General features: G+C 37.4%; 1 protein-coding gene across 2 annotated transcripts in view; it reads right to left on the bottom strand.

Annotated features, from left to right (window-relative positions):
- The window catches only part of ZNF385D (zinc finger protein 385D), a 422,321-nt gene that overhangs the window by 342,625 nt on the left and 61,036 nt on the right, over positions 1 to 18,660 (bottom strand). The gene's annotated exons all lie outside the window — the stretch shown is intronic.

Raw genomic sequence — 18,660 nt, 5'->3', positions numbered from 1 at the left:
TGAAAAGCAGCCTTACAAAGGCTAAGCTAGAAATCTCAGCAAGGTCTAGATGAAGCTCCTGACAACTGTCACCATCAGTGGACAACTGTATTGAATGCAGGGGCCCAGGTGTTGGCAGTGGGGGCTGTAGGGCAGCCTCTCTAAGACAAGGACAAGCGCTTGTCCCATGCTTGGGACAGCCAGTTCCAGATGGCTCCAAAATGGACTCACCAGTGCCCAAAGCTGAGCCCATCAGCCACAGGTATGGTACCTCTGTGATATTTAAGAGAGAGTAAACACATTGCTCAGCAGCTGAGAAAAAAAACATAAGAAACAACCTTGTAGATAGTGGAAAAGAAGGGGCAGAAGGTGCTTCAGGCACTGGAGCAGAGTTTCCCCTGCAGACCATGGTGATGACTACAGTGACACAGGTTGACTCCCTGCAGCCCGTGGAAGAAATATCCACCTGCAGCCTGGGGAGGACCCCACACAAGAGCAGGTGCACATGCCCTGAAAGAAGCTGCTGCCCATGGAGAGCCTATGCAGGAGCAGGCCCCCTGGCCAAGGCTGTGTTTCATGGAGACGAGCCTGTGCAGGTGCTGGTTTTCTGGCAAGACCTGTGACCCTGTGAGGGATCTGTGCTGGAATAGTCCTTTCCTAAAGGACTGTACCCCATGGAAAGCTCTCATGCTGGAGCACTTTTTCAAGAATCACAGCCCATGGAAAGGAAGCCCAGTGGAGCAGTTTGTGAAGGACTGTATCCCATGGTAGGGACCTGTGACGGAGTAGGGGAACAGTGTGATGAGAAAGGTAGTAGAGATGAAGTGATATGGACCGACCACAATCCCCAGACCTCATCCCCCTGCACCATTTGGGGATGGGAGAGTAGCACGGAAGAGTCAGAACTGAAGTTAAGCCCGAGAAGAAGGAATGGGAGGAGTGGGGGGGCAGAGTGGTGGGCAGAGGGGCAAAGTGTTTCAGTGTTTTGTCTTTGTTTCTCACCATCCTACTGTATTTTAATTGGCAATAAATGAAATTAATTTTCCTCAAGTTGAATCTATTTTGCCCATGACAGTAACTAGTAAGTGCTCTCCTTGTCTTTACCTCAGCCCACAAGTTTTTCCATCTTATTTCCCCCTCCCCATCCTGATGCTGAAAGGGAGTGAGAGAGTGGCTGGGTGGGGCTGTGACAACCAGCCAAATTCAATCCACCAGAGAAATACAGGTAGTTATTACAGCAGAAATACTTTACAATCCTCTCTAGGATTAAATTCATAAGTATCACATTTTTATTTTTTTAATAAAAAAGTATAAAACAAACAGGTCAATTAAAGTCTATGTGAACAATAACCTATTGTTAAGTTCTATTACATGCACTCCAACAAATACTGCCCTTGACTAATTCCCACAAATTCCAATATGTTTTAGCACTTAGAAATGCAGGATGTATTTCTCAAGTTGGAAAAAAAAAAAAAGAGGGGGGAAGGAGAATTAGTCTCTGTTTCTCATATTTACATATTTTGAAGTGTAACATTTAACAGAAGAAAAAATAATCCTCCTAATATTTTACTCAGGTAAGCTTAAATGCATAGACCTCAGTTTTGAGTTCATTAATCAGGTATTTAGCAACTCCTAGTCATCTCCTCTCAGCTTCCTGTGAATGCTTTCAAGTCCATTTCTAACCATTTCATAACTTGTCTGGTTCAGACTAGTTCAAAGACAAACAATAAACATGTTCTATTAGTTTCTTATCTTAACCTCCCAGGACTATGATTCAAGGATAGTTAACTTAGATTTTCTAATAGCAAACTGTAACAACTACAGAAATAAGGCAATCCCATCTGCAGAACTTCAAGTTAAACCAATGTAAACATGACCTTCTGTGATTAAAGTTGAGCAGAAATGCCACAGGTAAAGAAGTGCTTTGTGCACTGCAATCCTAACTTACTATTCAAGAAGTACAAAATGTAATACCAACTTAGCATCTTGATGAGACATTTATATAGCATATAAATCCTTACACTGCTTGTTCTCCCAGACTTAGTGAATAAACAAAGGTCTAGCCAAAGAACCTAATCCGTACTTTAAGTGACAAAATCATGGCAGCCTTAAATACTATGATGCTATTTAGTCTCTAACTAACAAACCAGTCAACCTAGAGACAAAAAAGACGATTGCAGCAACACAAGAAAATGGGCTACAGATGTCTTTTATCCCAGATCCAGACAAGGTTCAGCATCTAAAAATAAGTCTAAACAAGCCTTCAGATTTGGGTCTAATTACGTCAAAATACTGCAAAACATTCTTGAGAGCGCCTCAAATCTTGTCGATTTCATCAGCTAAATGTTCTGCCAGTCCTCCCAAGGATTTAAACACATTTACTGCTTTCCAATCAAATCATAAAGATAAATTTATCTAAAGATGCAAATCTAAAAACTATCAATATTCAAAAGCGCCCATCTCAGTTTTCAGACTTAGTAATTAGTATTGTGTTATTTTATGCTAACTAAATCCTATTTTATTTAGGAAAGTACAGACCCAGTTCTGAGAGGAGCTTTGCATTTGCGGTACACTAAAACCTCACTCAACCAGTTTGATCAGTGTTATTATTTCAGCTTTTGTGTACAGTCCACTCTGTTATCTAGGATTTTAGCTGTTTAATGCAAGAGACGAGAAAGCAGGCTAAACAACTGATTCCAAAGCAAAATTAAAGACAAAAAGAAGCAGTATAAGAGTGGTTATTTATTAAAATCAAATGTACTAAACCAACAGTGATGATAGGAACTTCTATAGACAAATTACAACTGTCTCATTAAGCATTATGAGGCTGCAGAAACTTGGGAGAAAACCTGAGTTCTTTCTACAGCAGATGTGTAGTGTATTTCTCATAAACAAAGAGAGGCAGTAACAGCAATCTATCAACCTCCTAGTCTTCTGGAGTTTGCTGGAGATACCATTCACTCCAAAGAGAATATACTCATCCATTTAAAATATTTTTAAATTAAGGAATTCAGTCTTCAACCAAAGTATTACAAGGATTTAAAAAAGCTAACATGATAGCACTAGTTTTACAGAATTACTCCAGGTGACAGTAACTTTTCGGAATTCCCAGTTTATATACATGCTGTACATTAGTATACATGATCTTTTGCATTGAAAGCATTCCCCACTAGAGAGCAGTATGAATTTAAAATTACAAGTACAATGTATCTCTGGATCTATAGTGCTAGTCATATAGGTATGAGATTAATAAAACAGATCTTCTAAACAAGATGTAAAATCGTGTAAGCAAATATAACCTAGTAAATTAAACCAACATTGTACACTATGTGTATACATGTCTAATTCTTTTTGAAACATTTACACAGATAAACTAGCAGCCTAATAAACTGTTTTAGCGTGTTATAACAACCTGGTAATATTCCAATCAACACAGCCTAATCTATGAGTGTCTTATTTTTCACACATAGAATACTTCTGTCTTGCATTCTAATCTCATTCCAGAAAGAGAAATTATAAAATGCACACTAGATAAAGGCACAGGAAAATAATAAGGGAAATTACCTCTACCATTCGATTTGTACTTTCATTAGAAAGCTGTGATGGCATAAGAGCTGCCAATACTTTTTTGAGTACTGCCATGTCTCAAATCTGGAGAAAGAAGGGGATAATTTATAACTGCAGACGAAGCGAAAATTAGGAAAACAGAAGTTTCAGAACTACATATTAAACTACAGTCTGCCACCACTTCCTTTACCAATATACAGTGATTTCTGCATATGCAATGACACTACTAAAGGACTAAGGCAAACCACTTCAACTGATGCTGTAAGCCAGCATTACATACCAGCAGTCAGTATGTAGTTTGGACTAACACATACATATTCCTTAAAGGACAAGGATAAAGACAGCAAAAGATAAAGAAGGGGGAGATACCCAACTGAGCATACCACTCCAGTTAGTCATTTAAAAGAAAAGAAAAAAATCAAGTTTGTGAAATCTTGTAAAAGATCCACCAGTGTTGCAACTAATGCAGATGCAGAGTAATTCTTGCAAAGCAGCACACAGGCTTTCAGTTCATGCTGGCATCATTACATATATACATTTTCTGGACTGAAATGTTTAGGCAGCAATTTTGTTTGGTGGGGGCAAGGAAGAGAACGCTTAATTTATTCTATTGGGAAGTTACATTGAATATGGTTACAAGAAAACGTTATAAACTTAATTCTAAAAGCAATTTTTAATTGTTATCAATGTTTTATTGGTTTGACCTGCCAATCCTATGTGGAAATGGATAGGAATTAAATGAAAACCCTCCTTTCCTGACATTATATTATAGAGTTCATCTTGACTACACTGGTTGCATATTATATAAAGTTATCACTTTTGCAGATAACTGTTTTTTTCCCCTCCTAAAAGAAACCTAACTTCTCAACCTTCAGGAGCCCTCAGTAAGACTGCAGTGAACTAAAAATGAATGAGCAAGGTAACCAAGAACTCAAAATTTCAAGCCAATTTAAATAGCACTGTGGATAAATGCTTACACTTATTTTCCTTGGAGCTCTGAATTCAATTTTGGCTCAATGATGCTTACCAGTAAAATGAACTTTGCACGACACTATAGCTTTGTGTAGTAGAAAACCATCCCATGTGGAACACCAGCACAACTACAATTTGGGGTGTTTGCTGGCTTAGTTAATACAGCTGCTGTCTGGGGATTTCTCTTCTGAAATGTGCTTGAATGTAAGGGATTAGAAATTACATCCTTACCATGAAACAATCCTTACTTTCTTAAACACAAGATAAAAGCATATGTTCTGTTCAAGGATATGGAAATGTTGCCCATTTGTATTACAACTAAATTTTTTTTTAGCCAGACTGTCTTGTCAGTGTGGAACTATCCCAGTGTACATAATAGTCAAATACATTTGGTTCATTTAAGAAACCAGTAGAGTATACAAATCCCAGAGTAAGAGACCGCTGTGCAGGTAAGTCAGTTGTGCTCAACACAGACCATTTGTCACTGATGAATGACACAGTATATCCTAAATAATCTCTCTTTGGAAGAAGCCACCTCCCAACAGGTCACTATGACTAATACATTGCCTGTAATAGTTGAAGGACAGAAACTACAGATTGGGCATGAAGGACAAATGTCCACGAACTACATTATCCAGAGACTTACAATATTTCATACCAAAACTATGAAAATGGCAAAGGCACTCACATGCCAATCATCAAAGATGCAGATGCTTCTGTCTGTTAAGTCACCCCTGGACTCTGTAGCCACTCTCAATCTCATAAACAGGGCCAGTGGAAAGAGTCATCTTCCTATAAAGTACACTAAAATTATAAACTCAGTTGTTTTGTTCTTGGAAACATGCATTCTCCTTCCTTTGCAGAAGCTTATGCTGTGTCAAATTAGATAGGATGAGTCTCGCTCTGCCTGCCATAATGGCCTCTTCAAACACTAAAAGGGCTGAACTTTAGCAGGTAAAAATAAATTCAGTGCCAACAGGTAACAGATATCAACACATAGCAGCTGCTTTCAAAGAAACTGTTGCTAGAATAATATTTTTAAAAAATTAAAAATCACTTTAAAAAATCACTTATCAAGATCCTATCTCTAATTATCACCTTGTCAGTGTTCACATCTTGGGGGAATGTTGTCAGCCCACTACACAAAAAGCCCTCTGGTAATAACTGGAATCTTCCAATCCTTTTGAACATCACAAATTAGGTGCTATATGTTTCAGGTGACAGAATGTTACTGGTTGATGACAGTCCTGGTAGCAGAACGGCCCTTGTGTCAGCCTTTTAAGAAACTCTTCCACACTGTGAGCCAATATATGTGACAGGACCCTCCCTGAAAATGGATATCTGTAGGCTGCAGTCTTCCTGTTTACCTGCTATGGTACTACTGCATCCCTGCTACATCAGTTACATGTGATCCCTTTACCAAGAAGACAGTGACAGCTAACTTGCCTCTGCAAGCTCTAGATTGACCTTACTTTAAAAAACATGAGCTCTAGAAATTTTTCCTGGAAGAAGCTTAAAATGAGCATATTGTCATCTCTTTCACACATGGAGGAGGCAGGGCAGGGTGAGGGAAAGATCAGGAACACAAAAATAAAATAGCTTTTCCTTCTTCTACCCCCATTATCACTGGATGATGGGATCCTGACACTGCAGCCTTTCAGTTTTGATTAGGGTTGCACCTGCTCCTGGGTTTGAACCCAGAGCAACTTATGTCATGAATGGTCTATGACACATTTCTGCTGTGGTGGTTACAAACATACAATAAGATGGATGAACAACGGGAAAATGGTGAAAGGGAACTCATGGTGAAATCACTGCATCTCTGAAATAACCCGAGTAACCTTCAGGATACGCTCATTCGTTTTCTCTGGATGGATGAATGAACGTCATTTCAGTGGAAGAGCTACTGTGGAATGACAGCCAACTGGGACTGGAAAGGTTTTATTAAAATAATTGATTTTTCAGGACCTCCCTTTGTTGCAGGTCCTTCAGATTTTGCTGTCTTTCAGATGAAAATTAAATGCAAAATAGTATATAATACAATAAAAGCTGATGTGAAAACATGCAGAATACATGCATTAAGTAATTTTATACTGTTGGCAAGCTTCTCTACTAAGAGTTTTAGGACTGCAAGAATTATCATCACCTGCTTCTAAAAAGCAAGGAAGAATTTGTCAGGTCATACGCTCAAGAGCTAAATTACTAGTCAGTGACAAAACTGCAGACAGAAGTCAGTACGTCTTGTTGCTGTCTGTCTCATACAGTGCACAGTTACCAAATTTTCTCTTCAAAAAACCCATGTAGCTTAGGAGAAAAAAAAAAAGATAGGTCAGGGAGAGGAGCACCTTATTTTCCTGTTTATTGTTTTGCTATACCCTTCCAGCTCCTCCCTATCTGATGGCTGCTGCTAGCTATTATACCACTGGAGTGATCCATGTGAATAATAACGAAATCATAATCATCATTATCTCAGGTGTTTCTCGCGAAATTTAAGAGGAAAATAATCTCTTGAGTAAAAACTGCATCAAGTGAAATAAATAAAGTGAAGTTCTCCCCATATGTTTATTGCCTGGGGGAGGGGAGAATTATGAGGTGGAAGGAGACTGAGGTTATTTGGGGTTGGAGGGCTTTATAACTTAATATTTGTATCTTGGGACTCCTCCCAAGAAATGCATCTTTACAAACTGAACCATGTAAGAATAGATTTTTATCTCTCTCAAATAAGGTCATCATTTATTCGTATACCTTGAGCCATAGCACAGAAAATAAAAGCCTCAGCTTTTGTTTCATTTTGCCGGGAGAGCACTTAAATCCTTCAGGAAAGGCTGCATTTCAATACTGCAGCAAATGAACAGACTCCAGACTATCTCCCGTCATGGCCACGTGTACCATGTGTTCCTAAAGGAACTTATAGATGAACTAAACAGAAAAAGTTCATGATCACTTGGTTCAGCAGTTCCCTCATGCCAGAAGCAACCAGCAGACATCTCATAGTCTCAATATATACAGTAGTCATTTTTTTAATTGAGTTCTATAAAAAGAGCTAAGCACTAATCAACACCATATGTTATTCAATTAGCTAGTAATACATAGCTATTTCTCAAGCCTGTGCTAACATAATGGAGCACTTTGGGTGGTTTGGAACTATTTAAAGGCCAAGTAATTAATTTGCAAACATCAGCTTCTAAAATCTGAGCAGCACTACTGTGGTGCCTTACAGCCAGAGCCAAGCCATGAAAACTCCTTCAACTGCTATTTATTCAATTGGTTTTCAGAGACATTCCTCATGAAGGCAAAGATTTCTACCTAAAATGGGGCCAAATAAAGACATAGGTCCAGCTACATGTCTGGTGCTCAGGCCCTGAGGGATGTTCTTCCCACGCAGGTACAGCAAGCTGTTGCATTGCGTTTTCTCATCTCCCTCTCCCTCAGTGGTCCCTCATGGTACAGAACCATTACAGAAGGCAATGGTTAAAATGGCACAAAGCAGAGCCAGAAAACCTGGGAAGGCTCAGCCTACCAAGAAAATTTGTTGCTACAGCACACCCTGAAGTGTATTGTCTTTCCATATTGCCGATTTCCACATTCGGGAATTTGACTCACAACCTTGAAAGCCCTGTCAACAGTACTCTGAGTTGGCTGGGCTCAAAAAAAGAAGGGACAAAAGTGCCCTATTGCCTCTGCTAGACCAAAACCTTGGGTTTAGCACTATTTCTGAGAAGGTAGGCAGTCAGTACAGGTTTTACAGGTCCAAAAGGTTTAAATTCATATTTAAAATTAAATTTAAATTTAAAAGGTTTAAATCAGACCGTTTAGCAAGGTCCAGAGACAGGTGTAAAGAAAAAAAGGATGCACAAAAGAAAAAGACAACAACTGATCTTGTTCTACAGAACTACTGAAATTTTGTAGATACTGGAATTACTTCTGATTTCCTAAATAAAAATCACCTCTTTCATCTGGATCAACTCCCTGATGTGAAATCAGCCTATAACCTGTCATCCTGACATCCTGTAAGTGCCATATTCCACTTTAGAGATGCTTAGTTTTCCTAGTACCTAGATACCCAGTCAAATCTTTATATTTCAGCAGAATGCAAGAGCATGAGCAGTTTTTTGGGCATAATAAGCAAATAATTTTTGCAGACGAGTATATTTTGTTCTTAACACTCCAATACAACCACTAGCTACCACTGTATCCAAGTAGGTAATATTTATAACATCCTTAAGTTTCCATTAACATTTATTTCTTTTTTGTTGACTTGTGTTTCTAAAGAGAGAACCTGTCACTTTTTTTTTTTTCCCCTTTTGTGGTTAAATATTTTGGAAAAATGCTGATGAAAAGACATCTATAAAATGAAACAGAAAAAGACTCAAAAGGTAAGTCACAAAAAAACACTGCAGGATAAAGAACAATAATTTTGAGACAGAGAGCTCATCCTTTATGATCTTTGTTATGCACATAAAATGCAGCCATCAGCCACTGAACAAAATAAACTGACAATAAACGTAGTCATGATGGGGAAAAGAAAACTAAAGGCCACAACAAGTGATTACTAAAATTCAGAAATTAGATTTTCTCTTTTCAATTCAGGAGGAATGTCAGAAGTTTGTTTTGTACTTTTTTTTTATATATAAGCAATTTCAGAAATTATTTTTTTCTTGTCATTAGCAAGATAATTTCTCAAGATTGCCAGAGTTCTATGACTTGAATTCTCAAACCCTCTCAAGCCCTAGGAAACAGCAATGTTTTAACACATCCGAAAAAAGCCAAAAGTTAGAAGTCAATCTCCCCCCTCTCTTTGTTATACTTTTCCTTTAGGGTGTTTCTATGTGGATACCTTTTTTAAACAAAAAGCCTTTAAGCCAAAAGAAGCATAGAAGAGTAAAAGAGCAATTTTAGCGCTTCAATCAGTTACTCTGTGAAATAGATTTCCAGTTTAAACAAAACGTTTTGTCTCCCTTTAAACGCACTTGTATAAACACCAGTGTTTTAAAAAGTTTGAGGAATAAGGGCTTATATTTGAATCTTATCATTTATACTTCTACAAAAGTAATTGTTTTTTCAGATTATCTGCTCATTATAAAATATTCAGGTAGCTCTGGCAGCATTTACAAGTGTAAGGATTTTTTTATTATTATCTTATTTCTTCATTACACCCACTGGGCCATTCAATGTTGAATTTAATGGAGAGCAGATCATTTTCCAAGCAATGCAAACACATCAAGGCGAAAGTCTGTTGTGTTTGGAAAGGTTAACAAATGCTTTTGCGAGTTCATATGAAAGTTACTGTCATTTATCTCATTCTTGCACCTCTGGATTACATTCTCCTTAACAAAGAGGATGTATTTACAGCAGTCATGACAATAGGAACATAATTTCTGCTAGTTTACAGTATTTGTTTATTTGGGGTAGACTGTGCAGTTTTAGTTGAGAAGTATAAACATATTGCATGCAACTTAAAAAGCATATTCTCTGTCATGTCTTGACAGCCTATGTCGTTCTTATTCTATTTGAGGCTGATCCAATTTTCTTTCATATCAACCAAGTGTGTACCTCAATCTCTTCATCAATATGAGGGATTTTGAAATTAACGTCTAGCAAACCAAACTATCCTTGACACGAATCAGTAAAAAACCTGAAAGACAAATTGGGAGATCTGGATTATTTGTGTTTACCCAGGATGACACGGTGTGTTACAACAGCAGCTAAAGACCCATTACAGTCACTCAAGGCCAACACAGGGTTTCACTTATGCAACATAAAGCCTACTGTCTGTGTCATATTTCTAACAAACTTTTCATCACCGTATCCAGATGTAACGAAGTTATAGAGATGCTTATGCATCAAAAAAGTGTCCCAAAAGATTTTAACTATTGAAAAGAGAAACTGGGATGATTTATATTTATTTGGGATAAATTTGGGTGACCCACTATTAGTGAATGCAAACGTTATTTTCAAGGTGTCATAGCTACAATCCCATCAGTTGGGTGTATATCCTAGTATACATCCAGGAAAATATATCAGGACCTAAGAGGGTTTACTGAGCAATGAGATACTGCACTACTTTCCCAAGAGTCTAATTCACTCCTCTGTTGAATCATGCATGGAAAATGAGGATGGGGCATGGTGGAGAATTTGTTTACAAGTTACACTAAACTAGCTTTTAGGGTAAGTAAAAGGAGAGTGTTTGAAATTACTTCTGTAAGTTTTTATTGATCCAAAAATCTCTTAAATATGTTAACTATTTACAATGTGAACATATGCAGCTCAGTAATAAAAATACAGAAATACAGGAAAACATGGACAAGCTGGAGACTTCCAGCCAATACCTCCCCCATCAGCACAGGGACTACTACTTCACTTTCCATGTAAAAATCAGCCCTTGTTTGAAATTGCTGATTTTGCAAGATACTACAGCAATATCTTCCAAAATCTAGAAAATCACGAAAGAGGCCCAGGAGCTCACTGGACAAATTAGTCAATGGCAGAGTCTTACCATTGCTAAAACACCAAATAGGTTTCTAAAATATGTAAGGTTTTCCGGTTTTGCAGAAATAAACATATATTTATACATATTTTCTATGCAAAGTCGTCCTTCAGGATTTCACCTTCTTTTTTTTTTTTTTTCAGGCTTCATACAGCATGGGTTGCTAATAATTAAAAAGCATTGGTGCTTACTTCTGAAATACTCTCACATGATTTGAAGCAATTTTTTGTCCTAAGAGACATATTTCTGAAAAAGAATCATGGAAAGCACTGAAATAACACCACACACACAGAAAGTAGGATAGCTAATGCTTTCCAGCCTTCTCTGGGAGACCTTCACAGCAGTACCTCTCCTATCACACTTTGCGGCAGGTGCTCATAGCACAGACCCAGAACTGCTGCTCTTGGGGAGCCTGAGCACTTTGTGATCTGCAAAAACCAGAATTGCTGCTGAGTCTATAAAATACTTCCAGCTCTGCTGACCATCTGCAATCTCTCTCGACCTGTCAGGGTAGGCTGAATGTCGAAAACCTCTGAGAAGTCATGCATGGTAGAATTTAAAGCCTTCAGCCATGCTGATTCAGATGAAGAAGCTTATAAACTCTATTAAACATAAGACAAGCTTATAAAATCCCTGGGACTTGCATGACAAAAGTTTTCAGAATAAGAGCTCAACTTTGGATTAAAATATCTGTTAGCACGGGAAGTCATTTAAGACTACTGAATAAAATATATATGAAATTTCCAGAATTAACTCATTTTGAAACACTATTTTATGACAAAAAGTTAGAAGACTTCTCAAAATATTAAATATCCCACTATTTCAAGGCTTTCTACCTCAGAATTAACTTCTCTGATTAACCTCATCATCTAAAACATTGTACCTCACTGGACATGTACAAGATTTCAATCTAAGTGAACTTTTTCAGAGAAGTTAGAAAAGTGTTAAATACAAGGGTAGTATCCTGTTTCCCTGAAAATAAGAGAATACAATATACAATTTTTGCTCCAAAAGATGCTTGCTTTTTTTACATGTATAGCTGCCTGGACACTATTTAAACTGACTTTTTAAACGAACTGTAACTGGGACTTATTTTTGGAGTAGGGCTTATATTCTGAGCATCCTCAAAAATCCTGAAAAAATCATGCTAAGGCTTATTTTTGGGGTAGGTCTTATTTTCAGGGAAACAGGGTAGTGACCCTTAGCTACTGGCAGACTTTAGAACACAGTGCTCCTTCCACTAATAAACAGAAATCTAACTGAACCCATTTTCCTAAAACGGCAAGATAAACATACTCTTGTATAGGTGAAAGTCAGGACAGCCACTGAAAGCAGTGACATTACATCGGCATAAAACAAGTGCAAGAAAAGCAGAATCGGATACCCATTTTCCTCTACCTGGAAATTCATACAGTGATTTCAGCATCTCAGCAGTCACTGGTGATTTCAGCATCTCAGCAGCCCCAATAATTTCTGCTGTTCTTGCTATGCATTATAGAAACTGTCACTTTTTAAATTTATGGTATCTTTTACAGCTTGGGTTAAAGAACACTTAAAGCACTTTCAGTGTTTGATATACCTCTACTCTAGAAGAATAGAAATGAGACTCCTCTATTAATTTAGACCCAGACTATCAGACTATTCACACTAGCAGTCTCAGGGAATTTTAATGGGATTACCTGCATGAATAAGAACTTCTTACACCACAAAAGCTTTGCAGGATTGCAAAGCTTTTCTGATCAGAAAAGGGAAACATTTAATGATGGAAAAAGTACAAAGATTACAATAGCCAAAACCTCATTGCTGACTGTATGACTCACAAGGCTACAATACATTCACTATTAATTTAATGAATATCTGACCCATCAGCTGGTTTTAGTTTCCTGAGAAGATCTATAAGGTAATAAAAATCCAAACAATGTCAAATTACCACTTGTATTGTAAACCTTGATACCGTCAGGTTAGTTTCTTCCCTGAAAAATTTCTTCTTTAATAGAAGAAAAGCTGTTGAAATATGTGCGATCGAGATAAAAAAAAAAATATATAACTCTCAATACACATTCATTTACTTTTGTTTCATTCTGATGGCAATCCATTTGAAATCTTTGACACATTTTCATTTTGGTTGTGACAGAGGCATATGAAGAGTAAACACTGCACATCAGCCAAGCCATCAAAAACACAGCCTAAAACCAAACAGCTGAAAAAGTGACCTTCCCCTAAGCCACTGCACACAAGAGACTACTCCATCCCTCCATCCTACCTCTCATTTCCCTAGTTTAGACAAAATCATCATTCTTTTACCAAGCATTATTTAAATTCAGTCCAATAACGTCATTTGCAATCAACACTTGCTGTCAGGAGCAAATGGGAACGGCTTACCTTGCAGAATAGCAGCGTTATCCACTTCAGCCTGCCCTGCTCCTACAGTACACACGCATCTGGAACTAATACACACTCACTGTCATCAACTGCTTTTCACAAATCACTTGATTATTAATCACTACACTTATCGCTCTTCATTGACTGAACCTCATTCCACATTACTGCTCTCCTGCTGCTTCAGCAAATTCTGAAGCTTCTATTGCAAGGAGAATTCACACACAAACCAAGACAGTGATCCTTTACACTGGATATTTTTTACTGTATCAAGATATTTTTGCAGTGATGCGTAGTTATTTAACGAAAGAAAAAAAAAAATAATAATAATCTGTCCCTTACAGTTGCAAGCTCTCTGCCCAGAAGTAAGCAGCAAGAAGGGTTGTTTTTCCTCCTTTAGCACACCGGTATTTATTTCTTTACTATTTTATGACAGACATGTTTTTTCACTATTGAAGAATTCAAAGGTCTTTAACATACAAATAACTAATCACATGGCTTTAAGGTAACTGTCCCACCCACTTGGAAGACTACAGGAAGTTTTTTAGAAACATCACCTGCCACAAAGCACACTTCTTTCTGTCCTGCCAACTAACTTCAATCCTTATGTTGGATAAATAATTTCAAGAAGGGCAGGAAAGTTTCATTTATTGCATGTACTTCTATATACGTAATATATAGGTGCACGTATATATAGATACACTTATACAAGGCTTTTGAAAGAGGTATTAACACAGTCATTTGATCAAATGATGTGGGATCAACACCACCAGAAATTTTCTCCCAAAGAACCTGGTCAAAATTAACAATTTTACACAAAAAAAAAAAAAAGGTGAAAACGGTCTTTCAACTTTCCTTGCACAGACTTAAATTTTAACAAGAAAGAAGTGCAAAAGCCTCTGAGCTCGCTGGCCCAAACAATACAAAGTCATTATGTTTCAAATTTTGTTCTGTACAAGACTGTGCTCAATATTACAGCTGATTAATACAGCCAGTATCACAATCACCTACTAACAGGTGTTCAATGCTGTTACGGGTTTAAGGCAGGAGACAAATCAACTACTACTCTTCCCACTGTCATCATTTCAACCATCAAAAGATGTATCAGAAGGTGGGTGGATTTTCTACAAGAGCAAGCCCACCAGAAACACGAGTGCCCCAGTGGTAAAGTATGACATGAGAGTAAGCAGCCAACAGCCTAGATGAGTAAGGTTCACAGTGGCTCAGTATTTTGTCACACCTGTGAACACAGCATAGGATTTTCTTCTCCAGAGAGAACATTTTGTTAACAAAGGGATTAACACTGACAAATGATGATCAAGTTGCTTTTATTTCTGCCTGCGGGAGTCTTTTGCTTACCATAGACATAAAAAACCAGCAACCTTGGCAAAACGTGCAATCAAACATGGTAAATTCTGGCATAGAACAATATAACAAAACCAAGCTATTTCATCTCTGTGCTTTCCTCTCACACTGACTTTGCAGAGTTCACCCTTCAGATCTGTACTTTTGGGCTCCACTGACTTGCAAGAGTAAGCAAAGAAGCAGAGGACCCCAGAGTCAGACACTTGATAATGCTGCCCACCTCCATAACCAGTCATATTTCTGAGCGTGCATGCAAGGACTTTCTGTTTCCACTGTATGGAACAAGAACCCGCTCTACTAACGGCACATCAGTGAAAACAAAGACCAAAAAATTGGAAAAAAATAAATAAAAAACCAACAAGGTTCTGTATAGATATATATAAAAAGAAACACAACTAGAGGAAATCCACTTCACTATTGTAGAGCCTAGCTTTGTAAGGTTTAGTGTCCGTTTTAATTACAGTAACTCTATAAATTGCAGAACATTCAGATCTTAGAACTGCACTTCAGGATTATGCCAAAGAACGAACAGAAAGCTGACTTTTAGGAAACTCACTAAGTCAAAACTCGTATTTTCTTGACAGTCCCATGTGCTGTCTCCCTGCAGATACTCAATTTGATTTCTTTATGAGCAACACTGAAGTAAACTTAGAGAGAACATGCAGTTGACATTTTTAACAAATGTAATGTCCTTGGCTATGCAACACCAAAACTCATTAGTTTCTCACAGTTGTTTCCACGTTCACTTTTATATTTGTCCCTCACTCTACTTTTACCTCATTTCCAACAGGCTGATTTGCTTGTCCCAACTAATCACTCACATAAGCTTCCCAAGAAAATACTGCAAAGATAGCTTTATTCCTGGAGCACTTGCATTCCATGCTTCCTCCCAGTTCCTCATATCAAATGGCTTCATCTGGAGCTGACCATCTACATCAGGCTGCAGAGCAGTCCTGTCCCACCACACTCCCAATTAATCCAACAGCCTCAATAGCTTCCACATGAGGAAATACAACCCCCCTTTTCTCCAAGCAGAATCATTACACAGAATTCTTCATCACACAGAACAAGAACTTCCTTAACAGTCTCACTAAGACTAATTCATAACTTTTTAAATCCTGTACCAGCATGAAATGCATAGTTTAGAAGTGGAAAAAGGACAGAGAGTCTAGAATTGCATTATTGTGAAGCCCAAAGATCTGCCATTACACAAGGTATTATTTTCTTAAAGTATACTGAAGGAAATATGCACCATCTAAAAAAAGATAATGAGTTGGAGACAGTGCCTACAGAGACAGAACCTTTCTGAATTCTCAAATATAGCAGAAATGTCTCTAAATTAAATTTATTACTAGAATAGAAGACCAATATGCAGATAACTTTATGAAGTAATATAATATCTTAGCACTGGAAACAGCAGTGAAGTTGGGTCGATCAGATACATGCATGACTGTATTTTCTTCATTACCTGTTGGAGCTTCAGGAAAATACCTTACAGAACACCCTCCAGTGCTGCCAGCAGTGACCTTGTTGAAAGCCTTTTACTGTATCTGTAAATCTTGCACAATTCCTGTCTGCATCTGGACAAAAACACTTCAGTCAATCATGCAATTGCCAAGTGCAGTAGGAGGTAAAAACTGAATTCATGCTTTCTAGGTTCCTGACTTAGCACAGTTTCTAATGCTAATAGATACTTTCTTTCCTTTCATTCCATCCCCCTCTGCTCCTCTTCCTTTTCTACCCGACTTTATTTTTCAGAGATTATCATGCTTTTATGGAAAACTGACAAATAACTTTTCTTGTTTGAATGTCAGAGTATTTTTTGTTGGCATGATAATATGCCTAACATGAAGGGAAGTTCAGCAGTATATTTAATGGCCTCTCGTTCAATTTTGTTTGCTATTTAAAGGTAAAACAAATTAGAAGACTATTCCATTTTCAGCTACTTAGGAATTCATTAGGAAAAAATACCACAAATATCCCAGATAAATGGCAGGTAAAATTATGATCACTGTAATCTAGTGCTTTCTATCTAGAAAGAAAAACAAATCCTAGGAATGCCCCAAACACAAAAGGTATATGTTTAGATAAAGTTTAAAGTTTGAATTTTGGATATAATATTTTAGAAACCAAATATACACCACAGTAGGAAACTTTTCTGTCTGAGATGATGATTTACTCCTCAGACTCAGTGGTCTTCCCCAAGAAACTGCTGAATAATTGCTATGACTAGTGTTATTCAGTATATTGTCTATATATCTGCTGAAGTGATATTTTTCAAGTCATTAATAAAGCTTTGACAGGATAGTTGTACTTTTTGTACCATCTCTTCTTAAGAGATAATATTTTCAAAACTGTGTCCAAACTAAGACTAAAGACATAACAAACCAAAAAAAGAAATCAATTAGTATGCTCTGCTGATTGTTGTAAACTAATTTATATGAGTATTGCTCAAATTTCTTAAAAAGTAATCACTATATGATAATTAAAAGACTATTTAATGATAAAAACTTCAATACATAAGGTAAATATACATATACTTCTCAGTAGTCACATGGACTTTAAAAGAAACTTACATTTATGTAGCCATTTTGTAGCATAAAATTTTGAGTCACTATAAAACGTGAAATTCTCAGATTAAGACATTTATCTAAAGGTATTCACCAGACCACAGTATGGTGCGTCTCCTAAATCTGCTAAAGAGATTTGGAACCCATTTATTGGTACTGTAACGTGTGCTAAGCACATTCTTCTACACTGCTGGAAGAATATTCTTTAATTTACTTGACTAATTAGCTATTATTTGTTGATTGCTTTGAACATGTAACATTCTCCAGAACAGCTGAGGGCTGTTACCAAAACAGCACAGGACAGACTTTTCTAGACTCTAGGTAGATGCATCTTTGAATTCAGACATTTAAGGATAATCAAAGAACTTACTTAGTTGTAGGTGAGTAATAGAGAGTAGACGTACTTGACAGGAAATATTTTTCCATGAGAATTATGCAACAAAATTACAACAGTATTAGAAAAACTCATCTATTTGTTTCTTCTACACTATCTCCCTGGATTTTGTTTCACTGGTTAAATTCTGGAAAATAGTGTACCATCTATTTTTAATATATTTGACCCTATTCTGAATTCTCACAATGTGCTTCAACTCAACTGAGGGACAACCGTACCCTTCTGGTGCAAGTGCAGAAAATGTAGAAAACATGAGTGACCTTTACAAGGACCAGAGTTAAGATCAGGATTTTGTTGGCTCAGGAAACCCCACAAAGAGGAAAGTATTCCTCCTATTTGAAAACTAAAACCAATACACACAGGGACTAACCAAAAATGCTGCTGGAACAACGAGGTGACTGGCCATAAGAAAGGACTCGTGATCTATGGTACCCATACATTCCACTCCTTACTCACCATGCATCAGGCCACGCCAGGGCAGGCAGCTAAGAGCAGACGAGTTGGCAGATGCATCATTCCCTGACCTCTGATAAATCATTCCCTGACCTCCTCTCTATCATTTCCATCGTACAACTAATCTCTCTCTGCTCACAATGTTGTCAATATCATCTTCCAAAGACCAACACACACTCCCACACCTAGAGCAAACAACCCTCCTCCTAGTAATAACACCACAATCAGGAGATCCCTCAATCTGAACTACTTTGGGCCTTCAGTAGAAGTTATTTTTATAAATGGTTGATTACTGTTCCTACTCTAGTGAAGAATTTGAATTATCTTCATCTTATTTATATTGGTATGCAGTATTTCCAATGTGTGTTGTCTGAACTCTGCATAAATCGATACCACCATCACGCTTAACATCTTCTACAGAAATAGCAACTCCACTTGCTTCTAGAGACACTGTTTCAAATACAGCCACTCAACAGAAGAGGATGACATGCAGG

This window comes from Patagioenas fasciata, chromosome 2 (genome assembly GCF_037038585.1).
Source record: "Patagioenas fasciata isolate bPatFas1 chromosome 2, bPatFas1.hap1, whole genome shotgun sequence".
NCBI classification, from domain to species: domain Eukaryota; kingdom Metazoa; phylum Chordata; class Aves; order Columbiformes; family Columbidae; genus Patagioenas; species Patagioenas fasciata.
Note: the sequence above shows the minus strand (reverse complement) of the source record. Positions and strands in the feature narration are given on the sequence as shown.